The sequence below is a fragment of the Styela clava genome, chromosome 11 (genome assembly GCF_964204865.1).
Source record: "Styela clava chromosome 11, kaStyClav1.hap1.2, whole genome shotgun sequence".
NCBI lineage: Eukaryota > Metazoa > Chordata > Ascidiacea > Stolidobranchia > Styelidae > Styela > Styela clava.
In genome coordinates, this window is record NC_135260.1 from 5,937,734 (window position 1) to 5,956,524 (window position 18,791).

General features: G+C 32.6%; 1 pseudogene; it reads left to right on the forward strand.

Moving 5' to 3' along the window:
• The first annotated feature begins 9 nt into the window (after positions 1–9).
• On the forward strand, positions 10–11,593 carry LOC120348208 (uncharacterized; annotated as a pseudogene).
• The last annotated feature ends 7,198 nt before the right edge of the window (positions 11,594–18,791 follow it).

Genomic DNA, 18,791 nt, shown 5'->3' on the forward strand with positions numbered 1-18,791 from the left:
AACGTTATATTTTCTTTCGACAGCATTATAAAAGTAGATACATTCTATGCATTTAAAAATATTTCATAGTATTCTGTGAATGATGAAACGTCTTAAACGGACATTTTCTGAAAAACTTGGTCGTCTCGCTTCATCGGGCGAGGACAAGGATAAAACCAAGTCAAAGAATGACAGTCCGGACTCTATCGAGTTTGCGAGTGATTTTGCTTCGTCAGCATCAGATTCTGTTCTTCAAGACATTTGCGAGTGTCAACCAGTGCAATGGGATAAAAATGAGAACAGCATGATTCTTAATAAAGCTCTGCTTGATGTAGAAGAAAAGAACCAAAGAAGCAACAGTTGGGGTCAACCATCGAACATATGTGAAAAATGTTCCAAGATTGAGGTGAATATGTACCATGCCAACAGTTTCCATGGTAACAGAGGTGCATTGTCATTATTATCTGAAGATCAAACTACAGACAATTATGTTCCGAAGCTGAGATCGAAATCTGAGAGCTTGCATTTAAGAAAAGGTTCTGGTCGACGATATTCTACACCTGCATATACTGATCCGAATTCTCCGTTTGGAAAAATTGACAGTTACGAATTTTTAGAACTCCTTGGAGAAGGATCGTATGCAACTGTGTACAAAGGAAAATTTAAAGATTCTGATCAAACTGTTGCGCTGAAAAAAGTAGCGTTAAATTCTGAGGAAGGGACTCCTTTTACAGCGATACGAGAAGTGTCGCTTTTGAAGACATTAAAACATGCGAATATTGTAACTTTATTCGACATAATTCATACAAATTCGAATCTAACCTTAGTATTTGAGTTCATGCACACTGACTTGAGTTTATATATGGAGAATATGGGGTGTACAAAAGGAATAAACCCTCGCAACGCTTGTCTTTTTACGTTCCAATTATTGCGTGGTTTACATTTTTGCCATAAGCGGAAAATTTTACACCGAGATTTAAAACCTCAAAATTTGTTAATAAGTGAGATTGGGGAATTGAAATTGGCTGATTTTGGACTCGCTAGAGCAAAATCTATTCCCACCAATACTTATTCTAATGAGGTGGTTACACTGTGGTACAGACCTCCCGACGTACTTTTGGGATCTACTGACTATACAACTTCTCTTGACATGTGGGGAGTTGGATGCATTTTTCTTGAAATGTTGACGGGTACACCAGTCTGTCCTGGACAAACTGATGCCTGTGATCAACTTGGAAAGATATTTGATCTCCTTGGAACTCCGAATCCATCCACCTGGTCTCGTTTAACAGACCTACCACATTATCATGACTACTATTATTCGTGTTTTCTGATCCCAAGACATGAAATTCAACTTTGTGTTTTAGTGTCTGTATTATCAGTGATTGAATTTGGAGAAGAATTTGCTAGCAGTTTATTAAAATTCGAACCGACACAAAGATTGAGTGCAATGGAAGCTATGAAGCATCCAATGTTTAGTCGTTTGCCACACGAGATTCATGGACTTGCCGATAACGAATCAATATTTTCTATTAAAACCATTAAACTTATACCAGAAGACAACAGTAGTTCTTCTCCAGAAGGTCTTCATGTTGACATGGGGTAACAATAAAGCTTTTTATTGTTCAAGTACTCTACTATGCCTCTATTGTGTCTTTTAATTATGCATGAAAATCTGTAATGTTGAATGTAAGATCAGTATTATATTACAGTGGGTGATGCAGCTAGAATAACACTGAATTTCATGTTCATTTTTCAATGTTTTCATTTGTTTTTTGACTTTGATTGAAATTTTTGACAGTGAACACTGAATGGGCTTATGCAGCATAATAATAGTAATATATTATAATTCAGTCTACAATATTGCAGTATATTTTTATGTTCCAACAAACTATAGTTAAAACCTTTTTGATTCTATAATGAACTTTTTCTTGAACTCTTTTTCCATGTGTTGTGCTGCTATCCATATGGAATCGTGTATAAGGTGAAAAAATAAGTGTACACTGAACAAAATTCATGATTCTTTTTCTGATTACTAATGTTATGATAGCGTATCATCTAATTGGCTACAAAAAGAGGGTTTGGGGTTTATTTGAACTTGGGGGTTTTCTTTTACTTGCCCTGACTAGACTAATTCAAACAAATTGATTTATTACTGATTAATCTATTATAAAGAAATGAATAAATAAATAGCTTCTTGAAAAGAATTTACCCATATTATATATTGAGCATTTCAAATTTGTTTAAAATTTTGTCTCACTTTCCTCTCATACAATGTTATTTATCAGTGCAATTTTGCAAATAGGTATGAGAAGCAATGGAAAAATATACCTTTGTTGTTGACTATGTGGGTAATTGTTTGGTAGCAATCAATGGAATAGTTTTCTCTTGTATTTGAGGTGTTTTTGTTCCACTTCACCATTCATTTAATAATATACAGGGTGTCCATAAAGTCTCTTTACAATTTCAATTTCGTTATGAAGTCAGTTCTCAATATATCTTAACCAGGTTTGTTATTTTTAATCCAGTAATTGTTCAAGTATTTTTACTTCATTTAATACATCTGTGAGGGCCAAAACAATATATGGTATCGATAAATTCCCTCTGCAATTTGAAAAAATATCCAGACTTTATGGACACCCTGTACTGCAGCAATATTTTGTGACTCTCATAACAATATTATCTGGAAGATCTTGTGAGTAGTTAGCAACACTTGACAGTAACAGCTGTTACATTCATTCAATCGCCACTTACTGTATAATTTGACACCTGAAATCTCTTAATAAACTTCAGTCACTTAATTTCTATATAAATTAAAAGTCCTAGTGAACTGGATGGAATTATTCATCATTAAACTTAGTTGAACTATTTTTTGAAATCAAAAATGAATTACGAATAAAGCTTATCACTTGTGAATAGCGGTTATATACCCTTTGTGTAGAATATAATAATATGTGACCTATGATATAATTATGGTTGAGTACTTACTATTCTAAAACTGTATGTGAATCATATAGTGGGAAATAAATATAGATTCAGCTATAGTAAATAAAAGTTATAAAAAAAGTTATTTGGTATAATTTTTGTGAATTGTATTTGGCCATTGCTGCGAAATCTTACTGTCTAAAATGCTTAAGAGTAGAAACATATGCAAATGTGAATTTTACATTTTAGCTTTCTATTCAGTTAGTGTAAATCGAGTTAGTTTTCACACAATTTAGGAGGTTGCTGTATTTTGCAATTTCACTTTAAAATAAATCTATAAAGTTAGAAAATTATTGTAGTAAAATTCATTAAATTTTGGGCCATGATTGCAATTCAAAATCGGAACATTTAAAAAATAGAAATTTTTATTATTCTAATTCGCATTAATTTGACTTACCGGTAAATTGAATTTATTATTGATGTTATTATTGAGCCGTCATCATATTTCCAACATTTATTGCACAGGGTTTCCATAAAGTCCATTTACAATTTCAGTTTTGTTTGTTATGAAGTCAGTTCTCAATATATCTCAACCAGGTATGTTTACCAGGTTTTTTAATCAGTAATTGTTTAAGTATTTCTACTTCATTTAATACATCGGTGAGCACCAAAACAATATATGGTATCGATAAATTCCCTTTGCAATTTTAGAAAATATAAAGACTTTATGGACACCCTATATAATGCGTAACCTTTCTTTCATTTCATGGTATTCAGAAACGGTCACGGTAAAATAAAATGTTCCCCATCATTTCTCCAATTTCGGGTTTTTTAAAATTGTTTATGTAACATTTGCATTCATGTGTCACTTGAACGCTTGATGGTTACGACAAATTCCTTGCTTTTAATATTGCATTATTAATATCTGATTTGTAGCAAATTCTCAAGTATAGTTTCTAAAAACAATTTAAAAGTAAAGCATTAAGAGCTTTCTTACTTTATCAGATGTAATTTTTCATTTTGCCCTAAAAGGTTCTATCGATCTAATATATGGAAAATATATAATAGTCGCTCATCCCAGTTTCATTGCTACATAAGTTATTTCATGGGGGGTTTTCACTTTGTTTAACATGAATTGTTTGAACATAATGTGGAATCTACCATTCGAAATAACACTATAAATACCACTGGAATGATAAACGAGAGCAATGAGTGCTAAAAGCCTTCTGAAGGTCGCCACTAACCACAAAGGTTGGGAACATGGTATATATGATAAATAATTTCATATAGTATAAAAAAAATCAAACATTTTGAAATCAAAATATTTGGTTACCGGTAAATCTTATTCTAGAATAGAAATATTTACAGTTTCATTTCTGAACTTGGACATTGGTTGAGTGAAACATAAATTTTGGTCAAAATATATTTTATGTAATCTTTGATATCTGATAAAACAGAAAAAGTTTTTTCATTAGTAAATATTCAATATATGTTACCGTATATACTTTTCCAAATGCAAATTATTCGCAACAGTATTTTGTGAGGAATTTCGTTTATGTGATATCTAAACTTGGTAATTGGATTAGAGTATAGGCCTATTCTATAATTCTTGATGAATTTAATATTGATTGGAAAATTTTTTGAACAAATTTTTTTTTTGCAACAAAATTAAGATATTCCAAATATTACTCAATTAAATTTATTTACACCAAAATGTCAAATTTTTACTGATATAATGAGTTAGATCATTTAAGTTTGTTGAATTAATTCTCTCCAAATAACATTGGTTATTAATTTTGCTTCAAAACATAATTCTATAGACATTTGTAAATGGAACAACTACAAATTCATGTGCTTAGTTTTAAAAAATCAATGATATATTTGAAATATGAGTTTCCCAGTCATCTCTAAGTGTGATCTCTACCAACCTACATCTATTATTTATGAGAAGTCCTTCAGAACACATTTAAGCTAATTAAAAATTGTGTTATGTTAAGAGTGATTTATTATGGTATGCTGAATAATCCATACGCTAATCTTAGGCTTAGTTAGTAATTGATTGGATTGATGCATTAGGCATAATACCATGGATTGTTTGTAGAATGGTTTAAAATATGAGGAATTTGTCATTGTGGTATTCGCTGGTAAGGGTTAAGATTTGTTTGCACAGAGGTTGCTATCATGTTTTCCTTCTTAATAATTTATAATGAACAAAAATAAGATACTTTTAAATTTAAAACAATGTATCAAGGTTTATTCTGAATATATTGTTATTGAGGTCAATGTACAAAATGCATCGAATATTTGAGTGATTTTCAAAATATTATTTCTAAAATTTGGGAATAAATTAGGATGTTTTGAAATGAAAATAGAGTGTTTTTAAAAATAAATCCTGCATTGGTTGAGCTGAGATCATAACATAGATTCCACTAAATTGCTGATGAAACTAAAATTAAATTTGTGGTGCTCTGCCTCTTAATATGACTCAATTTTGAACATTTCTCAAATTCCAGTTCAAAGAATATCTTTTTTAAATATTATGTTATTTGGCACTCGCCTCCCTTGGTTGCAAGGTTATTGAAACATGAAAATTTTGGTTACATGCCTGAATTTTTAATTGGTCTTCCCATGGTTGGAAAATGATAATATTTTGGGCTCGCTTTTTCCGTTCGTGCTCAAATTCAAAACAAAATCTCAAAAAGCCATAAACATCTGCATATATTATTCATGGGAAGGCTTTCAGTCTTGATACAAAATGATTATAAAATGTCTTGCTGGGCTTGAGCTGCAAATAACGACCTGTATGGAATGGAATGTAGTAAATAAATTTCAATTCTACTTAATTAGCGTATCTTAATAAACCAGTCAAGACATAACAAAATAGACATAGTTGAGTTCATTTTTTTCATCCAGTAAAAAATATCCTTCAAAATTAAACTAAGCCGAACACATAATTTTACTGGGAAGGGAAGGAAACCAAAGTTTGTTATCAAACAACGACACAACGTTTAGTTTAAAATGATTACATCAAGAAAGTTTTTGAAAATTCGATTTTGTTTGGTAAAATTGTGATTCTTGATAAATTTAAAATTCTCTATCATTTTCTACCGTCCTTATAAAATCTGATTGTTCCCACTGTTTTTATTTTGGCATTTATTCACACCTTTTAATTCGAACAATTCTTTGTACAAGCATTGGTGCTCCAGAAGTACGTGTACCAATATGGAGGTAACTAATTTTGTTCGTCTATTTTACATCAAGTTGTGTAAATGGACCGAAACCTATAGGCAAATAAGGAAAATCGAAATAAAATTATGGCTTAACCCTAACCTGGTACACATACTACGGGAGTACCCAAGCATCCACTAATATCTGATGATATACAGGGTGTTCCAAAATAAATAAAACCCATTAATTCAATTTTCAATTTTGTGGGTTTCAATTATTTTGAAACACCCTGAATAAGCAGATAATTTTGTTTCTCGTGCTTTCATAATCCATGTTATCAATCGAGCTAGATAATTCCACTCTTTTCCTGTTTTCGATGGTTTTTATTCAAGTCACGCTTTCAATAGGAAATTGCTCAGTATTGATTAGAACTGACTTGACCAAGAATAGCAGTTTAAAATGGATTTTTTATGCTTAGGTAATACTTTCTATTCTACCATTGTATAGCTCTTAGCATGTCAGTGTTAGTAACACCATCAGTCTTCACATGGAATAATTCATTTTTAAGCGCAGGGACTTCCTTGCTTTAAACAAATCTTCATATTGCTTTCACTAGCTCTGGGAATATTTGACTGAACTTTTTTAAAAGTGATGGAAATGACTAAGGAGTTTTATTAAAGGTTAACTTTTGCAAGTATAATTATGACAGAAATCTGTCAGGTTTGGAAATATTTCAAAATTTGAAAACATGATTATCCACATTTCTCATTGTGGTGAAAATTATGTTAAAAGGATACACACATAACTATTTTAGAAGACAATTTCACACCTTCCACTTTGAACAATTCTCTGTAGGAGTATATGATAAGGATTTACTATTATTTTTAGAAGGATATTTAACCTGCCATGTCAAAATAGTTATAATCCAACCATATTAACAACTAGGCCGCATTGTCATAGCTTTTATGAGCTCCAAAGTTTTCTAAAAATATTGTCACAATAAGTTGTCTGAGTATCTGTACTTGAATTTGTTACAATTGAGAAATTCGTTCACTAATACAAGGTGATTCTATCCCATTTAATTTTCAATAACCTTTTGCGGTTTCTAAAAACTCAAATTTTCATTGTGTTTTCCACTTTAGTACAGATGTTTGCTTTTGAGAACTTTCTTAGAAAAATAATAGTCTTAAATTAAGTTACCAAAGAAAATAGCAAATTTTGTGCCTTTGTTAATTCAAGATTGGTGGTTTATTACTCGACTAAGGATGATTAACCTTTGAACTAAAGTCATTTTGGGATAATGTTACTAATTAAGATTGATGTTGCGAAATAATGAAGTTAGGTTTGGAGTGTTTGCGTTCATGATCATGCCATCCTTGTTGACAACTGAATTAAGATCATTTTGTCTGAATCAAGGTTTCCCAACCAGGAAGAAATTCATTTAGTGTTATTGTGATACATATTTATGCATTATCAATCGGCTATTCACTATATATATATATATGAAAGCCAGTGTACAAGTTGTACGCATCACAAGGAAATTTTTTATGAATAAAAATTTTTTCATTTGTAGTGGGGAGGATTTAGGAGCTTAAACTTGGTCCAAGGGGGGAATTTGTTGGAAAAGGTTGGGAATCACTGGTCTAAATGAAAATATATTCGGCTGCCTCCCTTTTAGTCGCTGTATAAGCGGATGTAAAAACGGAAGCTTATCTCCCATTCCGGTTACTATTTTTAATAAATGGATCAATGATAGCGATGAACAAAATTGAATATTTTGCACTTCTGAACTATTGAAGCATATTTGAATATGGAATATATTCCAAATTTAGCCACATTAGGACTTAAATGGGCATCCTCACTTTATTCATCAAATGAGCCTGGTATGGTAATTTCCCTCCCCTTTTAGCCATTAATTGTGATGAAATTCACTAACTTACTTCAGCCACACTTATCATCAAATGAGCATTGGAAATATGTCTTAGGTATGAAAGAAATTTTCTAATGTTTCAAAAAGTATAGCTATGTCTTTGTCCTCTATGCCAGATATAAATTAAAATATTCATACCGTAAATAAAAATATTGTTATGTAAATTCCAAATTGAATCGAATACCCATTTTTTTGTAAATCAATTACTTGAAAATAATTTGATATATGGATAAATGCCTATAGTTGGTCTATTTAATTTATTCTTCTAACTTAAATAAATTGATTTATAAATTTCGAATTTCACATTACCCTAATTATTCTGCGGTCTCAAAGGTTTATACCAAAATCGAACCTGATTTAATCCTCGCTTTCAATTATAAATAATCCATAGTTGCATAATATTTGATTTTGAACTAATTGAATATTAAATAGGTCATGGAATATGTTGGGTGATCAGGCAACTCCAAATTGTATCTAATATTCATTTGAAATTGGTTTTACTCGCATAGGCGACATAGTAAATTCTCGATATTTGGCGGAATTTAAAATATTTTCATTTGATTTATTTGTCGTTTTAAGCAGTCGATAAATTTAAATTTAGAAAGAACATAATACATTCTCAATCAGAACAATGTTCATCTCAAACATTCTGTTTTTGCGAATTTAATCTTTATAAATTTACAATCGTTTGTGTAAAATTTTTGGAATTTAATATATATTTTCTGATAAACAGATTGCAATTTCTGAAACAATTTAGAAAAGGTTTTCATCCCACATACTTTAGCGTCACTTAAAAGGATGTATGCCTTGTAATTAACATCATTACGAATTTTGCCTTAGGGATTGATTTTTTACCTCGTTAAATCTATAATGAGACACATTTTCTTTAGCACAATTTAAAACAATTAGTGAATTTTTGTCATCATTTAGACCTTTGTATGTATTTGTTGGTATTTACGACATGAAAAACATTTCATTTATTGGGTTTATTTATATTTAGCCTACTTATAATTGATCGTAGTATGTGAATTACACTCAATCTAAAATGCAGTTTTATTGCGACATAGGAATTTTTTTTAACAGTATAATATCAAACACATTTTTTCGCTTCAAATCTAACAACATGCACGTTTTTTTCACATTTTGGCAAGGTTTCTAGTAATTTCTGACGGTTTTTCACCAGTATCCAAAGTGACAATTACCCGAACTACTGAAAATGACACTTGTGAGCTAAAAGTCTCCTAATATGGTCTAATTGCAACTTGCATGTCAACTAATCGAGCTATCCGGTTCATATCACAGTCATTGTCTAGCTGAAGTAGCAAGCAAATATCCAAACCATTTAAGGAAATTTAGATGATGGTTTGAATATGGTAATATTAATTTTGTCAAAAATTCCATTTATCATTAAATGTTATAAATTGTCAAATGGTACATTGTTTTTATCAGCAGTAGGTTCTTACCTCATTACAGATTTTTTTTAAATAGAATTCGCTAACTTTGAAGTGAACTTAATTTGAAAGTATGTGTGCTCTTGTGTGATGCTGTATTTTTGTTCCATTTGTATTTTTCGAGTTGTAAATTTTCGCTTGAGTTTTAGAATTAAATTCGCTATCATTGAACATTGTGATAATGCCATTGACATTTGTGAATGAAACTTTTATAATAGGCATATTTGTGATGAAACAATGATGGCCAAGACCGAATAGTTTAATATCCGAATACATTTTGGAAATTCATGTTTAAATATAGAAGAATTGGATATGTTTTATATGTAGGCTATACTAAATATTATCCTTGATATAAAAAGTTGTGTATTCAAACATTTTGTTCCTTTTATCCTGAACAGTCAGCCTCACAATTTTAATAGTTGTGAAATTTTGGCCTCGCGTGCATAAGAATAGTGTAGTCAAGATTTTAATCCAGGCTGTAGGCCATGCTCACCCAATGTTTATTTTGTGTTTAGCTGATCAATAACCACAACACAAGAGTTGTAAATTGTATCAGGTTTCATTAATCCAAGTAGGACTGAGACTTGACGTAAAGCGGTTCCTGTCCCATATTTTCACACTATTCATTTATATGTCATTCTAAATTGAGAAGAACGTTTCACCTCACGCTTTTTTTTAATTTAATGGGTTGAATTGAAAATTAAGGATTTTGGAAATGAATTGGGATGCTTCATAGTTGTATTATTATCATCTCAAGCACAAATATGTAGAATAAGGAATCACTTGTAACTCTTGTATAAAGTTTCCATGTGAAGTGATGTAGAGATTATATCTTTATTTTATTCAGTAGTTTATATCCCTCATGTATATGAAACTAATCTTGCCAATTTGCACTGTGTTTTCACCGCTTTTTGAGAAATTTTGCAGTATGCTTTTATTGTTGGTATGAAATCAAAAAATGCAGTATATGTACAGAATTGCAACCGTACTAAACCGAATTTCAACAGAAATATAATTTTTTCAAATAGGCAAAACGTTCCTTTATATCTTCCCAGTCTGGAAACAGTGGTTCCATAGCTATTGATGTTTTTAGTATGGCCATTGGCACGAAACATCAGCTCAAATGCAATTTCGCGTAAGTTTAACCTAGAACTATGATATGAGGGTTTCAAATTTTGAAATTAAACTTTTAAATACACAGATTACCTTGGAAAAACTTTTTATTAAAAATTATGCACGTCAAAAATAATTAGACTGTTAAAATTTCGGCTAGCTCCAACTCCACCAGTTATGGTAACCTTGACGTCAGCTACATCAAAATGTCACAGCTGGGGCTCCTCAGTCCTGGTTAAACTTTTAGGAAGACTTGATCCGTCCCTAATTCTATTATTTATGTCATTGTACTCAGAACTATAAACTTTTATTTGAAATTCTTGAACACATTTTAGGTTTAGCATAAGCTGTGATGTTTACTTTTTATGCTGCTTGTAGACTATTTAATTATTTTTTCAAAATTATTTCTCATTTTTTTCATAGAATTGTTTTTTCAAATATGCTGAGTAATAAATAATGAATGTCAAATATGCTGACACCATCCTGTTATTTCCCACTGCTATTTTGGGTTTGTCTCCTGGGGCAATGACATCTCCTAACGCAAACAGGATACTTAACGTAGATAGAATTGAAAAAAACCTTTCAGAATATTATGATTGGTGATAATAGTACATCCGTTCTCAACCAGTGGGGCCATGGTTGGGCCATAGAAACAGTTTCAGATGAGCAAATCCAAAAATAATTGTTGGGTTTGTTGATAAATTTGTTAAATTTTATCATATTGGAAATGATGATAATGCTGTTTTTTGCTACTAAATAGTAATTTTAAATATTATGAATTATTTAAATGTGGAAAGTGCACATATATTTTTCATGGTCCAAACCAGATGTATAGAACGTTCTATCTCGCTGATTGATGACTATACTGTATGTTTAATTCAGCTTTGCAGAAGTCTTTGCAAACATGTATTTACTTCAGCTTTCATTTGCTTGGCACTACAAAGAGCTTTTCATTATATAGTATTTCTTTACTTTATTTCATGTTCAGTGCTTACAATTTCCAATAAATACACAACTGAGAGATTTATTCAATACACAGTCTTATGCTTACAAAGGGCGGATTACATCGCTTGGGAAATGTGTTATTTAAACAGTGTTTCCGCGAACCCTGGTCTGTTTGCCCATTAGTCTGGAACAGCCCTTAGCGAAACCGCTGATAGACAACATGTTTGCAACATATAGGGTGTCCATAAAGTTCCTTCACAATATCAACTTTGTTATGTTGTCAGTTCTGAATATATCTTAACCAGGTTTGTTGTTTTCAATCAGTAATATGTTTGAAGTATTTTTACCTCATTTGATACATCTGTGAGGGCCAAGACAATGTATGGGTGTCGATAAATTCCTTCTTCAATTTAAAAAAAAAATTACGACCTTATGGACACCCTATATTTTGATGTTTGACGCACGGAAGGTGCTACCACGATGTATTTGATGACATTTCCCTAGAAATTAGCCATTGCTTGCAATGAAGATGGGACCATCCCATGAAGTCGATGGGAATCATTTTTTCCAGCCCCCCATTGTTACCTTCAAATCCCAGGCGCGCTATCATGGGAGGTCAATGTCGCAAAAATAAATCACCCGGGTTGAAATCAGCTCGCAAGGGAGTTTTATGGGCGCTCCGGAAGTATATGTACCAAGACGACGAACAACCCTAACCTGATACACATACTATATAGGTTGTGCGCCATCTTGGTACGAATACTTCGGGAGCACCGTTTTATGTCGATTTTGACGAAAAAATGCCATTTTAAAGCTACTTTATCCAAGAAGGGGCACAATGTAAAAAGGTCTTTCCATTAAAAGTGTGAAGCTGTTTTCAACAAAGCTAGCTTTCAACCTATTTTAGCGAACTGAATTTAACGTTATTCCCACTCAATTTTGTAACGAAAATTGATTTTCTTAACCTTCGTTGTGTCAGGTAATGTAAATGTTATTCGAAAGGGGAAGAAAATAGTTTTCCTTTGATAGCGTGGATGTCTAATATTGTAAAATTCCACGTTGAAATCGAAAAGAGAGTGACAATTAAAATAAGTTGGAATTGGTCCTATGTTTATGTCTAAATATAACACTTGCATATCATACAGATCCCAATCATGGCCGCATTGTTGCAAAACATTGTCATCTGCGATCAGTTGAAACATAGTTGTTCACAATGTCAATATTTTCAGCGGAAAATAGCTAACAGTATACATTGTTTATACTACGCTTATTCGCTTCGAAATGGCTCTCTTACAAGCACCACAGTTATCTGGGCGGATCAGAAGCTTTCTGGTTTGGCATTGCTTATACCTTATTTATCAGATACTTGGTAGACGTGAGACTATACTAATCTCGGCGAGTCGAATTGAGATTGTTCACGTGTGATATTCTGACAAACAAATAATACACAGATACTAAATTGTGATTATATTATTAATAAAAGATGTACTGATTCTCGCCATAAATGCCCGTTTTGTGCCCTGAACTTGAGTTATGAGTACATAAACAACGCATGCTTGATATGGCTTGGCTTGAGTGTGCTGTCTGGACCGCAGGATGGAATTATGAGCGACGACCATCCCCAGTCAGTGACAAATATAGGGGTGAACATGAAATAATAGTCGCGGTACACTACAAATCATTCATTTTTAAATCCAATAATTCGCATTTGTTGGCTAGATAACTGTTCAGGAAATAGGTTATGTGAGCAAATGGCAAAAACTTTTTCATTTTAAAGCTTTCCATACCGAATATCAAAACATTTCGGATAAAAATTTCATAAAATCCCGGTAGAAAAGAAAGATAAAAAACGGTTTAATTAACAATCTCTCTCTCCAAAAATTGAGTTAAAATAATTGAGTCACTTCACTATACAGTTTCTTTAATTTCGCACATTGGGTGTTTGCAGATGGCGTTTGCTAGTGGGTTGGCTACATTTATTAAAAGAAAATGAATTGACAAGACTTTCAAGACAATTTTCGGTGGTAAAAATTGCGTTTGTGTGAGCATTACCTCAACATTTTTGCGGCTTCATTCAATATTTATCAAACTGAAGTCAACTTGAGAAATGCAGAATATCAAGGGACAAAAAATGAAAATTTACGCAATATATATCGATAATTATTGCTATATTTTATCATACTAAATACAATTGGTTTTTGTTGATCCAGAAAGGTTTACGGTACGTCAGAAAATCACACTGGTGTTTCGGCGATACAAAGTTTGAAAAGCACTGTCCTAAAGTATGCTTTGATCACCGAGTGGCTTGAACCCCATGTTCGTCGGTGAACAATAGTCAACCCATGCGATTTGACCTCTACCCACGTAAAACCTCTCCCTTGAATTAAACTTTGCCTAATGCTATAATGTAATTCCCGTTGACGATAATCAGATTTATATCGATTCCAATTTATTAAACCCTGCAGACTCAACAAACGTTCGGCCGACTGTAAGATTCGATATTGAATGAATTCCGTAATTTAATTAATTTCTCACTGACGAGAATAGAAAAATGTAGCCATTGTTGACATTTCTCTCTTTCTGTAAGAAAGGAACTCAATGCTAATGTGAACATTAACAAAAATTCTACAGAATTGTGGTTTGAAATCAGAATTTTCAGTAGGCTTACATTTTTAACACAATACGTTGCTCAAATCAACATTACGCAAGATATTTCAGAGGTAAGTGAAATTCGTCTGTGAGCAAAGTTACGGACGAACATCGAAATGCCAAGAGCCGCCGAAAGTATATATATATATAATTGAATGGATGCTTTTATTTAAACTGAATGTAGCCAGGACTGGAAAATAAACCTTCGCTCACAGCAATAAACCATTTAGTCAAACAATGAAGTATAGCCAATAGCGGAAAACGTTCATCCCCACGATAAAACGCGATTGTCTTTCAAAGTCGATAAATTCTAATATTCCAAGTGTAATTGCATGTTTTAAAATATTGTTTGCTGAAGATGATATGAGGCTCCTTTCTTGAAGTGGTGGAATACCTTTATTAGTATTCAAAAAAATCAGGCGTTGTACTATATTCGTATACACACATCTAATTACTTATGATAATGCAGATTAGAAAATTACAAAATTTATATATAGCGACCTATATACGGAGTATATATATATATATAAATATTACTCCTGACCGACACCGATGTAATTTTTCCCCTTTTCGATTTTTCTCATTATTCCTGATGGTTGGTTGTGTGATAGTATTATTTTGAAATATCGGTAGATCGATTCAAAATTATAAATATGCTATACTGTGTTCAATTTTTGCTTGTTAATTTCTAGTTTTACATAGCTCGTGTATAAGATGTATTGAATATTTAGGTAATATTTGATGCTTAAAATTTGAGCGACACTGCATTAACATCATTGGCGTGTCTGTCACAGAAATAAATTGTGAAATGACACATTTAGGACATTCTTGGCGTCCCGCTTTTTAGCGTCTTGTCCCGCCGTCCCGACAAATCATCCAAAAGTCCCGCCTCTGCGTTCAGCCATCCAGCATAATACACGAACATATTTTCGTTACTGTTGTTGCTGTGTAGCGCAACGCTAGCCTACTTACTGAAGGTGAATGCGTTATACTGTTTGTTTCGTTGTTTCCCGCTAACATTGTTAGCGAACGTATCACATGTAAAATCAATTCTAATTGGTCCTGTTTGGACGTTCACGTGAATCTAATATTGAACAACGTCTTTTTGAAGGTGTTATCTACAGAAAAGCATGCTTGAGCGAATAAGTAAATTCCCAATGCTTGAAAACGGCTGACTATTTCATGATTCTTTATTCCCTTTGCTGTACATAAAAAAATCTAAATTCGGATCATTTGTATCGTTAGCGTCTATTCCGTTCTATTTTTCGAAATGAACCCGATATTTAGACAGAGAATATGCGCATGAACTCTCGATTACAATATGGTCAATGAAGACAGTCGGGATGACTTTAAATGTAGGTAATATCGGAAACTGTAAAGTTACAGGATCACAGCTAAGGGGTCGTGTATTTTGAGTCAAAAAAATATGGTAATCCTATGAAATGGCACCTTTAGGACAGCGAGCATTATTGGTGTTTTTGTCACAGAAATAAATTATTATATATGGTACGACTTTGGTCGCTTGTGATTCTTCTACCAGTCTTATTTATATATATTCAATTTTATTGTTATATGGCACCTATAGGACAGCGAGTTCGATTCTTTTACCAGAGCTCAATCCATTATGAGTTAAACCAAAATAACATCGCGCAAATTTACACCAAAATTGAAGCAAAACATACCCCAAGCAATTATATATATAATCTTGGTGTAGTGCCAACCGGTCCTAAGTTTCGTGTCCGAGTATTTATTTATTTCCCAATCCTATTATTACACGTTGATTTAGTTACATCTTTGCCATATATTGTTAATTTTTGTTAATTTCAGGCTTTGCCTGTTTACTATGTGTAAAAGATGTATTGAATATTTGAGTAATATTAGCGACATTGCATTAACATTATCGGCGTGTTTGTCACAGAAAGAAATTGTGAAATGACACCTTTAGGACATTCTTGGCGTTTTTGTCACAAAATAAATTGTTATATAGCACCCTGAGCAGTATTGTTTATTATACAGTATTTGATTTTTTCTAATTTTGAGATTTTCATAGCCTATGGTTTATGATGTAGCAACACAATGATAGCAACATTGCTTTAGCAAAATAATTGGCGTTTTTTCACAGAAATTAATTATTCTATATAACACCCAGGACAGCAAGTCTTTGTCCTCATGCAACTCCCCTACCAGTATTATTCATACATTATTCGATATTTTCAATTTCAAGGATTTCATAGCCTATGGTGTAACAAATAATTGAATACTATTCAATACCTTTGATGATAACGACATTGTATTAGCAGCATTATAGGCGTTTTTTCACAGAAATAAATTATTATATGGCACCTAGAGACAGCAAGCCATTGGTCTCCTGCAACTCTCGTACAAATAAATATATATAATATATATTCGGTTTTTGCTAATTTCAAGATTTGTATAGCCTTGTGAGAAATGTAATGAATAATTAAATCATATTGGATACATTTAATGGTAGCGACATTGCATTAGCAACATTATTGGCGTGTTTGTTTCTGAAATAAATTATTTTATGGCACATAAGGAAAACGAGCCATTGGTCAAGTACCACTCTTCTTCAAGTATAATATATATTCGGTTTTCGCTAATTTCAAGATTTACAAGACTCGTGGGAGATGCACTCACTGAATAAATAAATCATATCGAATACATTTAATGGTAGGAACATTTCATTAACAATATTTGTGGCGTGTCTGTCAAAGTAATAAATTATTACCGAATAAGCACATGTAGGACCGCGAGTAAATGACCGCTTGCCACTCTTCTAGTAGCAGTGCTCAATCGATTTTTAGTAAGGCCAATTCTGGTCGGCTATTCAGATATTCTTACATGTTAATATGAAAAATAAAAAGCTTTTGACTACAATGCTTTCCCATAAGTCCAGATATTTCTAGCCGTATATTCACCCTGTCACGTGCGCATATGGGAGAGAAGTGACACTCGTCGTCAATGCATTGTGGTACATCTGCTTGCAATTTAGTAGTTCATGTAAACGTTCTAAAACTCTCCATGCTTTCCATTGCCTTTTTAGCGAAAGGATTGCACGTAATAAACTCGATTTAAAAGAGGAATTCATGAGATTCCTCCTTGGGTTGATCCCGGGCATGTTTCATTTTTGTGCGAATCAAAAACTCAGAAATATTGCGCCATGTATACCGAAATGGATAGATACTTTGAAGGCGACTGGCGCAACATCATTGTTATAAGCGATCAATAGTTTTTAACTTGCGTTATTTTATCTGGATATCTGTCGTCAGTTTATTAGGAGTGTTTATAGTACACACGAGGGATATTGTTACAGATATGACTTTGAATTTTAACTAGTTAAGGTATGTAGTGGGATTTAAGGAGGTAAAAGTACAAACATATGCGTAAATTAGTAAAAACAGAATTGATTATGGACTCGGTAAAAATGACGTGGACTCGAAACGAATCCGAGTCCAAAAATGCCTGGGTTCGACTCGAATCCAAGTCCGAATCCCCGCCCATCTCTACTGAATATGCAAATAACTGCACAGACGCATGCAAAAAATTCTACCGCTGCCAATAAGAAGGCTTTGTGGGCGTATTCTCAACAAAATCGACACAAAACTTGTATATTTTATGTTTCATTTAGGTTGTTGATTTGAATATTTGATTAAGCTCAGAGTAAATGTTCTATCATTTATTTAAGAACTTTTCGAATCATACAATTCAGATAAGGGCGTGCCTAATTTTAGGTCGTAAGTGTTGAAAAGTTTTCAAAACTCTTGCCAAGTATTCATGTATTATCTAAACAGCAAAAAATAAATTTTCTAAAACCATGAATGTTACATGACTGCTCAAACTTCAGTATCTAATTTACAAAAATGCGCATTTTGATGTAACTGCTACCATTGCGACTGAAATTTATCACACTACTCTTGGAGTGAAACAATAACTTTCGTATACTGCAGAAGTTATTGTAGAATCGTTTGTCAGTCAAGACACGCGATATTCGGCGAGTTCATTTTTAAACCTTGGTAGCGGCAAAACTGGCATTTGTTACGTACTAATGTGTAATATGCTCTTTCGGGTTTGCTCAGAATCAGATACTGCTCATCAGTATTTTGCGCATGTACAGTACTGTATTCTTCCTGTTTTAAAACACACAACTGGTTCAAGCTAATTTTTTTGGGTGTTTTATTAAATTCACTCAACATCAGACGCGATCGACTGCGCGAAACGTGGCGATCGACGTGTTGTCCACCCCTGGATATCATTCTTTGGAAAATTACGTATGGAAAAGATCCATATTTTCACTGGTATATATAGTGATCAAAGAGTACCTTCAGTTTTCAATGAGGTCAAGTCGAGAATCTTAGACCGACATTTTTAGATTTTGCTATTATTCATTATATTATGCCATTATATTTTTGTTTTGCCCTCCATTTATTAAAAATTGCTTAAAATCGCAGTAGTTGAATATGCAACGATCTTTCTTAAAAAAATGCATGAAAAATGAATATCGCTCGAATATTTATATGGCGGCCATGACTCGTACCATATGCGCCGTTTGGGAAAAGAGGCGAAAAGTTTTAATCGTAAAATGCTTAAATAAAATAAACTCTAATTGGAAA